We start from the raw sequence: 9,835 nt of genomic DNA, 5'->3' as shown, positions 1-9,835 counted from the left end.
AGGAAGAGGTAAGCGTCTGGCCGAGTGAGAGCGTCCCCGCGTCTGCTGCGCTTTAGTGGGCTGAACAGCGGGGGCGGCAGGTGCTGGTTTCGCAGGCTGCTGAGTCGGCGCAGATTTTGGGTGAGCTGAGGCAGCAGCGGAGCTGGAGCGCTTAGGCAGGAAATGTTGCATAGCCTGGGACGATTTCTGTGCCTCCGTGAAGCGTTTAGCGAATCCTTCGATTGCCGGGCCGAAAAGACCTTTGGGGGAGACAGGAGCGTCGAGGAAGGGGATTTTATCCAAGTCCTTCATCTCCGTCAGCGTCAACCATAAATGGCGCTCGAGCACCACAAGGCTGGCCATCGATCTCCCAATCGCCAGGGCGGTGGTCTTGGTGGCGCGTAGAACCAGGTCAGTCGCACTCCTCAGATCCCTGAGGGTAGCGGGGTCCAGGCCAGACTCGGAGGATGCGAGGATTTTGGCCTGGAAGACCTGGAGGACCGCCATAGAATGAAGCGCCGAAGCCACCTGTCCAGCTGAGGTGTAGACGCATCCAGCGAGAGCTGAAGTGGTCCTACAAGGCTTAGACGAGTGAGCGGGCTCCGCTGTCGAGCCATTGGTTCGTTTTTTAAGCTCTGCACGAACCAATGGCCGTGCAGTTTCACTGCGTGAATGAAAATGGCTTCAGTTCAGGAGAAAAAAGGCTTTTTTCCCATATGCATCTTAAGCAGACGCAGTACGAGTGAAGTATCGAAAGGGAACAATGGTATTTAAAAAAAAAAAAAAAACTTTAGGATTAGATCCTTATTTACTGTCAAGCGAACTGCTGACTCCACTAATGTCTAGTGAAAACTTACCAATTTGACGTTTGCTGATAAGCCATTTACATCTACCTCATACACAATCCCTCTCACACTCGGGCCATTTTCAGTTACATTTTTACCTGCTAGAGACTTGTCCATAGGCCCGGATCCATCTGCCGCACCCGGCCTGGATGCCTGTGTACTCACTTTCAGATTCTTGGCCGAATCAACCGGACCAGATGCGATGCCGTAACTTGCCGACACTGCCGCATCCAAGCCGGACTCGGCCCGTTGCGCAGCACACCAGACTTAGCCCAGATTCATTTCTATATCTACTGTACTGTTCAGTAATATTTCATTTAAATTTGATAATGTTACCAAGACAAAACGTTTACTTTCATTTTAATTATATAAAGGCCCTTTCACACCGTACGCGGCAAGCGGTGGAATCGACAATTGTCAACATCACCTTTGCATTTACTAAAAACCAAATAAAACATAATGGAAATTTGTGTTTGTGTCATTCTGTCATTAATTGTTGGCATTATTTACCTTTTTTTTTCGTTTGCCACAAGTGATCGAAGTTGATTTGCCTAAAGAGCATTATTACCTGTGAGGTCATGATTGAAGTAAAAATTTGAATGAAATATAATTTTAAAGGAAAATTGAGGAGATTAATTGAGCCTAAACAATGCATCCCAGGCCCAGGGCTTTGCTAGAAATGCAAAAAAAAAAAATCGTATTGATGTGGTAATGGTTGTTAGTAATCTGTTCACTGATTGGTTGAAACCGACGCGGCTGCCGCTGCTGCTCACAAAAAGATAAAATATTTTTATCTTGGGCGGCGCCTGCCGCGAAGCGCCGTGCCCGTGGAAGCGGCAGGATTGTGGGTGCACGAACACCGCTTGCGCTCCGCCTCCGCGCCGCCAGCGAAACCGCCCGCGTTTTGCCGATTTCCGCATGTCTCCCATTGAGAATGAACTAGACACTCGCGACTGCCGCGTACCGTGTGAATATGCTGAAACCGGTATACGCGTGAGGAAAACGGCCTCTCCCATTCCTTCTCGATCTCAGTGTGGAGATCAGGAAGGAAAGGAAGGCTCACTTGAGCTGGAGGTGTATGGCCAGAGAGATAACGTTTGTCGAGGCGACCTCGCGACGTCACCTCCTTGGCTCGTTTCCACGGTAATTCGAGCCTTGCCGTGGCTCGATCCATTACCTCTAACAGCTCATCATACGCAGGGCAGGTGGATTGGGAAAGCTCAGCCTCAGCTTCTTCACTCTCCACATCCATTTCCTGCTCTTGTTGGGCTGGGCCCAACTGAGCACTGGCCCCTGGATCAGATGATATTAGAGAGAGGATATCATCGTCCAGCGGCTGTCTCTCGCCCCCTTCAGCCTCATCGGCTAGGTCCACCTGAGATCCCCACGAGCTCATTCTCCTCCGTGCCTCAGCAGCGGCGGGTCCTGAACCGCGGGAAACAGATGGTTGTCCCTCTCCACTCGAGAAGAGAGACAAACGAGAACGGAGCTTTTTCAGCGAAAAGCTCTCACAGTGCACGCAGATTGCCCCCTCGAGGACATCGCGTGCGTGCTCCTCGCCCAAACAAACAACGCATAGATCGTGTGAATCATCGGGTGTCAGGAACCGCTGACACGGATGTACACACTTTCTAAACGCTTCGCTAGTGCTCGCCATGGTAGGAAAGAAAAAGCTCTTACTTTGCTTTTGGAATGCACGCTTCAAACAGCACGGTCAGTGAAGACGAAGAAGGTGAATGATGTGCTACCGGCGCCTATTTTGTACTAGTCGCGACGGTAGTGACGTCATGGCTGTCGCCGGCCAAACAAGTTGGTGTTTTTTCAATGTAGGCTTCAGACACGGGTCACGACGAGGCGTTCCCCCATAGCGACCCCTAGAGGACGCAGTTCGAAGTTCCACGAAAGGGAACTAGACACTCGCGACTGCCGCGTTCCGTGTGAAAGGGCCTTAGTACATAAATAACAAGAGTCATGACTTTACAAATCTATAAACATCTCATTATTATGAAAGTCCATAAAATAACTAAAATAACTAGCTTGAACAAGCTGGCATGAGGAAAATTTATTTACAAAACAATTTATTTACAAAACCATGCAATTACAGCAAAAAACAGCAGTTATACAATAAGTGTAGATAAAATATTTTACATTTTGCAAAGTTACCCATGCATTTACTTGAATGAATGAGGCTTTTATATGTACACTGTAACATTTAATAAATAAAGGTTAAAACATAAAAAATTTAAAAGGTGTTTTGAAAAACACATTGGTGAATGGCAAAGTTTTCTAATTAAACCTTTTGTACTTGGTAAAATAATTTAAATAACTGTTACCAAACTGTTACTATGAATCATTTTTAAAGGTAATCAGTGAATACTGTTCTTGGTTGTTGCTCATTGTGGGTCATTTTGCAGCATGTCTTTCCACATCTTAGTCTAGTGAGTTCTTTGCTTGGGAGCTTTCATTTCTGCACCTGTAAAGAGCAAATGATGCACAAGTATCTATTACTAAAGGTCGAACTAAATGCACCAAACTGAATGAAATTAAATACACACACACACACACACACATATATATATATATATATATATATATATATTGTATTAAAGCACATGCTGTTTGAAAGACTATTTACTCATTCAAACAAAGTCCAGAGTTTTTAGATTTCTTGGATGTAGCCATTTGATAATAAAGGCTTTTTAATTCACAAGAGTGCCATGGTCATTCTGAAGTATTCGTTGATGGACTATTTACTTATTATTTACCCATTTAATTCTAGCACATTGAGTGGCTGTGTCCAGTATGATTGAAATTTAAAGTGAATTTTTTTTTTTAAATCATTTACTTCCTTTATGTCGTCTACATGTGACAAGCCTGCTGGTTTTGATTACCAGCATTCTTCAAAGTATCTTCTTTTGAGTTCTGAAGAAAAACAAAAGTCAGGGGTTTGAAAAAAGTGGGGGAATTGATGTAATAATGTAAATGATGACAGAATTCTGGGTTAACTATACTTTTTCTACTTTTAATTAGTAGAAACACTTTTCACTAGTCATCACTGTGCAGAAAAATAACAGTGAATGCCACAATAAAATGCTTGAAAAATACACATTCAATAGATCCATAGCTTCCTGTTGGTCAGTTTGTCTCCTCAGTTAAGATTCCCCCCAATTGTTGCAGAAAACATTATATTACATAGTATAATCATGGTCAGAGCAGACATGTACTTGAACTTACTTTCTCATCGACTCTAACTGCTCCTTGCTAGTACAGTCAGAGAAGTATAATAAAGATGATGTCCACTGTCTGACTCCAAGCACTGCTCGGTGTTCACAGGTGTCTGACGAACTTCTGCCATTTCTTCTGCGATGACACTTCTCTTGGTTACTGGAAAACAGGTTAAAAGACATTTGTGGCACATTTAAGAGAAATATTCAGTTATTCCATATGTCTCTACATGCTAAGTGAAGAAGCAACTAAAGTAGCAACAAAACTGTGATTTCTGTGTTTTGTTGTAGTCAGTTGCATGTGTTTTGGTAGTGGTGAGCACCTGTACATAAAAGTCTGCTTACATAGCAACTGTAAAAGCAGGACACAGCTAACGTTACTGCAAATGATCTCAGACATATTGATGCATATAAATTTGACTGCAGTACATTGTCATCATAATCATCACTGCAGCTTATATATTTAGTTAACTGAGATTATTTGAAAAGAACGATCTTTTATAGAATTATAATACTAATAGTACAAACAAATCCTCTTCACATTAACATCCTTGAAGTAATTACATCCAGTTATATTCATAAAAATAAGAATGTGGAAATTAAAACTACAAACCTTTCTCCTTGTATGCGCTGGACCGTCATCATCCTCCTCTTCTTCATCTGTTTGTTTGCGGATCAGAGTGTTGTTTGTCAAAGTTTAGTGCAGCATAAACATTCTAGACTCACATAACTGTACTTAGATCAAAGTTAAAAAACATCTATTAATCAAAAGAATCCCATACGTCCACATCTCTTGGTAAATAATCCGTGATTTGCTGTTATCACAGCTCAGAGCACCGCACCACTGTGTGACGTCACATTAAACCGTTAGGTTACTGACGTAACCCCGGTTCTCTGTTCTCTTTCTAACATTTGTTCGGTATCTCACTATGGGATATAGACAACTCCCGTATTGCCGATATGCTGACGAAGTAGACTAAAGAAAGAGTAGGTTATTATCTGAGTCATAACTCCCGATGGAGGTGAAAACAGAATAATATGAGGAATTCGCCCCTTAATAACCTGCATTATTCACCCTGACTACTCACTCCTAGGACTGAGTGGGCCAGAGAGGATTCTGTCACATCCGGTCTATAGAAACGAGCAAATGTGTGCGGAGAAGACCAGCTGGCTGCCGCGCAAATTTTTTTAATAGAAATGCCTCTTAACAGAGCCCAGGATGTAGCCATAGCTGTAGTAGAGTGTGCTCGTAATCCTATTGGGGGCTCTATATTCGCATTGTTGTAACATAACACGATAGCCTCCACCACCCATTGGGAAAGGCGTTGACGGGAGATGGGTTTTCCATTTTTAAGAGTCAGCCCACGAGACAAATAGCTGATTGCTCTTACGAAGCGTGCGGGTTCTCTGAACATACATATACAGAGCACAAACCGGACATAAACTGTGTAACCTCTCCTCCTCTGGGGATGAAAAAGGTGGTGGATGAAAAGCTAGCAGGTCCACTGATTGAACTGCACCAGCGTGATCAAACACCTTAGGCACAAACGCCGGGTTAGGTCTAAAAATTACTTTTCGACCCCCCGGAGCGAACATCATACATGAGAAGTGAACTGATAAAGCATGTAGCTCACTCACCCTTTTTGCTGTAGTGAGTGCAAGTAACAGAGCCATCTTAAAGTGAGCAGCTTCAAAGCAATGTTATCAATGGGTTCGAAAGGGGCTTTTGAGAGCACGTTCAGAACTATGGACAACTCCCAAGGCGGGACCAGCGGCTTCGATTCTGGGTGTAGCCTACATGCTCTCATAAATCGACAGACGAGAGGGTGTTGGCCAATCGTACCCGTGTTAAGACCAACATGACATGCCGAGATAGCGGACAGATAAACCTTAACTGTAGAGAAGGCTCTGCCCTTATCCAGAAGGTCCTGTAGGAAGCACAGCACATCCGAAACTGAACACAAGAAAGGAACAATGTTTCTATCTGTACACCATCCCTCAAACACCCTCCATTTGAGATTATATAAAGAACATGCCGAGGCAGCCCTCGTGTTCTGAATTGTCTCTATAACTTTCGGAGGTAACCCAACCACTCGTGGGCTAGAGCATCCACACCCAACGGTGCATCGTCGCCAGCCAGAGAGAAGAACAGGGGACATTGCACGTCTTCGCGCGATGCAAAGAGATCTACGGCAGCCCGGCCGAACGATGCATCTGTCGCCACCACTTTCCTTAACATAACAGGACCCAGAGGGCATCCTGTCCTGAGAAAAGATGGGGCTCTCCAATGAAGAAGAGCGCTCATGCATTCTGGTGAGATGCGCACTCTACGGCTGAGACGGCTCTCGGGGTGAATGCACTGTGACGCTGTCCAGATCTGAAAATCCCTCACTTGCAGCAGTCCCAGGGGAACCACTGACACTGTCGAGGCCATCAGACCCAGTAGCCGAAGACACATTCTGAAAGAGACTGATCTCCCTCGTTGAAAAAGGGAGAGGCAGCTGTGAAATGTCTTGATGCGTTCCTCTGATAGGAAAGCTCGAAACATCACTGAATTCAACCTGAGACCCAAGTAGACTATTTCCTGTGCAGGAGTTAGACAACTCTCCGTCTGGTTTATCTTGAAACCTAATCTCTCCAGATGCGTCACTAGTGTGTACGTATCGCTCTCTGCTTGCCGCGAGGACGGCGCGCAGATGAGCAGGTCGTCCAGATATGATGAAACTCTGACCCCTCCATTCCTTAACGGCGTCAGAGCCGCTTCCACACATTTGCTGAAAACCCTGGGAGCCAAAGCAAGGCCAAAGTGTATTTTCGTATACTCGTATGCAGTGCCCTGATAAGCGAACCTCAGATATTTCCTGTGAGCAGGAAAAATATCTATGTGAAAATATGCGTCCTGGAGGTCCACTGAGGTGAACCAATCTCCCTGACGAATACTTTGACACAAAGTTCTGAGCGAAAGCATTTTGAATTTGTATTTTCTGAGGCTCGAAACATCACTGAATTCAACTTGAGACCCAAGTAGACTATTTCCTGTGCAGGAGTTAGACAACTCTTCGTCTGGTTTATCTTGAAACCTAATCTCTCCAGATGCATCACTAGTGTGTACGTATCGCTCTCTGCTTGCCGCGAGGACGGCGCGCAGATGAGCAGGTCGTCCAGATATGATGAAACTCTGACCCCTCCATTCCTTAACGGCGTCAGAGCCGCTTCCACACATTTGCTGAAAACCCTGGGAGCCAAAGCAAGGCCAAAGTGTATTTTCGTATACTCGTATGCAGTGCCCTGATAAGCGAACCTCAGATATTTCCTGTGAGCAGGAAAAATATCTATGTGAAAATATGCATCCTGGAGGTCCACTGAGGTGAACCAATCTCCCTGACGAATACTCTGACACAACATTCTGAGTGACAGCATTTTGAATTTTTATTTTCTGAGGTGTTTGTTGAGGATCTGTAAATCCAAGATGGGACGGAGACCTCCCCCTCTTTTGGAATCACAAAATACCGGGAGTAAAAACCTATGTGGCTTTCTCTCGTTGGAATCACTCGTATCACTCCTTTTCTCATTAAAGAGGATATTTCTTCCTCTAAAACCTGAGCTGCTTCCCCTTGGGCCACTGAGATTACCACTCCATTTAACAGTGAATTGAAGTCTGTATGCCCTGTCTATCGTGGTTAAAACCCAGGGATGAACTGCGCATGCTCGCCAGTTCGCCGCCTGAGCTGCGAGTGGGCCCTTCTCGTCTTCGCTCACTAGCGGTGTTGCAGCACACTCTAGTGGCGAAGGAGGGGTATAACGCTCCAGTGAAGGAGTTAGATTCGCCTTTATTTGTGATTGTTTTAATTTTTTGTGATATTTATTTATTTTTATCCCACTCTGCGCCCTCAGCCCTTGGCCTGGATGTGTCAGAGAAAACTTTATTTGTGATGGGATGCTTATGAACTTTTGTCCTTCCTCCCTCAGAACAAATCTCGTAGGTGGAGGGAGAGACAATTCTTTGGGGGGCACCAGAGGAACATGGGCCCTTTCCCCGTACACATTGGACTTTGAACTGACCACACAAGCCCATTTCACATCTAAATTCCTTCTCCTTTTCCCCATGGGAGGGATAATGGAATTGTTCTGAAGGGATGGGACAGAGAAACCCTGAGTGCTGTCTCCAAACCCTTCCTGATGCCAAGCTGACGTCTCAGGTCGACCGCTTCTTTTTGTTTCCCTGAGGGGTTGCCGACCGGTGTTTCGCTGCTGCGGCTGCTTTGGTTTCACAAAACCGGGCTTAGACTGAGGGCCCGTGTTTCCCGGCTGTTGTGGTGGAGCCGGATGGGAAGGTTGATAGTCAGAATGTCCCCCTCTCCCTGAAGGTCTGAAGTTTGGTCGGCTCGGGTGATAAGGCCGAGCTGCCGGCTTTCTGGGGAGACAGACCTCGAATGCCTCTCCCCCTTTTGTCACATTGCTGACGCATCGCTGTTACCGTCGCGCCGAACATGGCCTTTAGATCAATAGGGGCATCCAAAAACTCCACCTTCTTTGTCAGAGAGGCCTGACAAACCCAGCCATAGCGATCTCTCTCCCACGACCGCTAAGCCCATACTCCGACCGCAGCTTTGAACTGCTCCGCGGGACGTGCGCGGGTTTAAATCTGCGATGACGCATATCTCCTCCCAGAGCGCTGGGTTGGGAGATCTGGAGTCCAGCAGACGCCCCATCTCCTCAAATAACTCCGCTTGATAGGCAGTAAGGAGGGACATCGTGTTCAAAGCACGAACGGCCAGTGCAGATGATTTATAGATCTTTTGAAAAACAGAGGCAGCGAAGTGCTCCGTTTTCCCTGGCAGCGAGGCTCCGGTTGCAGAGAGCGCTGCCCTGCGACTTGGGTGCAAATGATTAGCCACAGAAGATTCGACAGGGGGAGGATCCGCCATCCCCAAATCCTCTATTCCCTGAACACCCAGCCTCAAGAAGCCCTTGACGGGCACACGGTGGGAAAAAAGCTTGTCCCAAAACCTCTTAATTTCAGCCACACAAGCCGAGACGGCTGGAATAAACGGCCTCGTTGGAGGGAGACGTGACAGAAGTCTTTTTCCATCATACAAATCTCTTTCAGCCCCCTGACCTGCCGGTTGGGATGGCCAGTCGATCGACAGTTTAGCCGCGGCCCTGCGACAGACCTCAAGTAGGTCCTTGTCCGTCTGTACAGGGGAGGGTGAACTCACATCCTGTGCCCTCGGCGGACACGACTGATTTGGGGGAAGAATAGCATCTTCATCATCGTCATCCTCGTCCTCGAGGATGGCCGACAACATTTCGTCCTCGTCATCTTCCTCTCCCGCTAACGGATCTTCGAACAGCGGGGGAAGGACGGGTGATACCCTCTCCATCATCTCTCCCCACAAGCTGACAGCCTGCGGACAATCCATCGGTTCCTCTCTGGATTGAGCAGAGAGGCATGGGTCCGACTTCCCAGCTACTGCCACGCAGAGTCTCCACTCTCGGGTTTTAGCCCAGAACTTCGTGCAGTGAGGACAGCCCTCGGGGTTGTCTTCTTCCGAGGGGTTTCTGATAAATTTGGGACACAGAAGGACCTTCAAATGGGACTTAAATATGCCATGGAGGGATATATAAAAAATATTAAAATAAATATGTAAAAATACAGATCACAATGCAAACGGGAGAATTATGTTACGGTCGTCACGATCGCAATGACAACATCCCGGATCAACACCGTTCATATACCGCAGAGTAAGATTAAATTAATTTACATTTAACCAGATTAATATGGAG

At 46.2% G+C, this 9,835-nt stretch overlaps 1 long non-coding RNA gene and 1 pseudogene across 1 annotated transcript; both read right to left on the bottom strand.

Moving 5' to 3' along the window:
* LOC107717193 (uncharacterized) overlaps positions 1-9,435 on the bottom strand; it is an 11,398-nt pseudogene extending 1,963 nt beyond the window's left edge.
* Positions 3,718-4,736, bottom strand: LOC107717217 (uncharacterized). Its single transcript, XR_001637293.1, has 3 exons — positions 4,662-4,736; positions 4,059-4,208; positions 3,718-3,746 (listed from the first exon to the last, which is right to left on the bottom strand). It is a non-coding gene; the product is annotated as an uncharacterized LOC107717217 (long non-coding RNA).
* Positions 9,436-9,835: the final 400 nt, after the last annotated feature.

The sequence above is a fragment of the Sinocyclocheilus rhinocerous genome, unplaced genomic scaffold (assembly GCF_001515625.1).
Source record: "Sinocyclocheilus rhinocerous isolate Xijiao unplaced genomic scaffold, SAMN03320098_v1.1 scaffold3377, whole genome shotgun sequence".
In the NCBI taxonomy this organism is placed as follows: Eukaryota; Metazoa; Chordata; class Actinopteri; order Cypriniformes; family Cyprinidae; genus Sinocyclocheilus; species Sinocyclocheilus rhinocerous.
The sequence above is the reverse complement of the archived record's forward strand: the minus strand, read 5'-3'. Positions and strand labels throughout refer to the sequence as shown.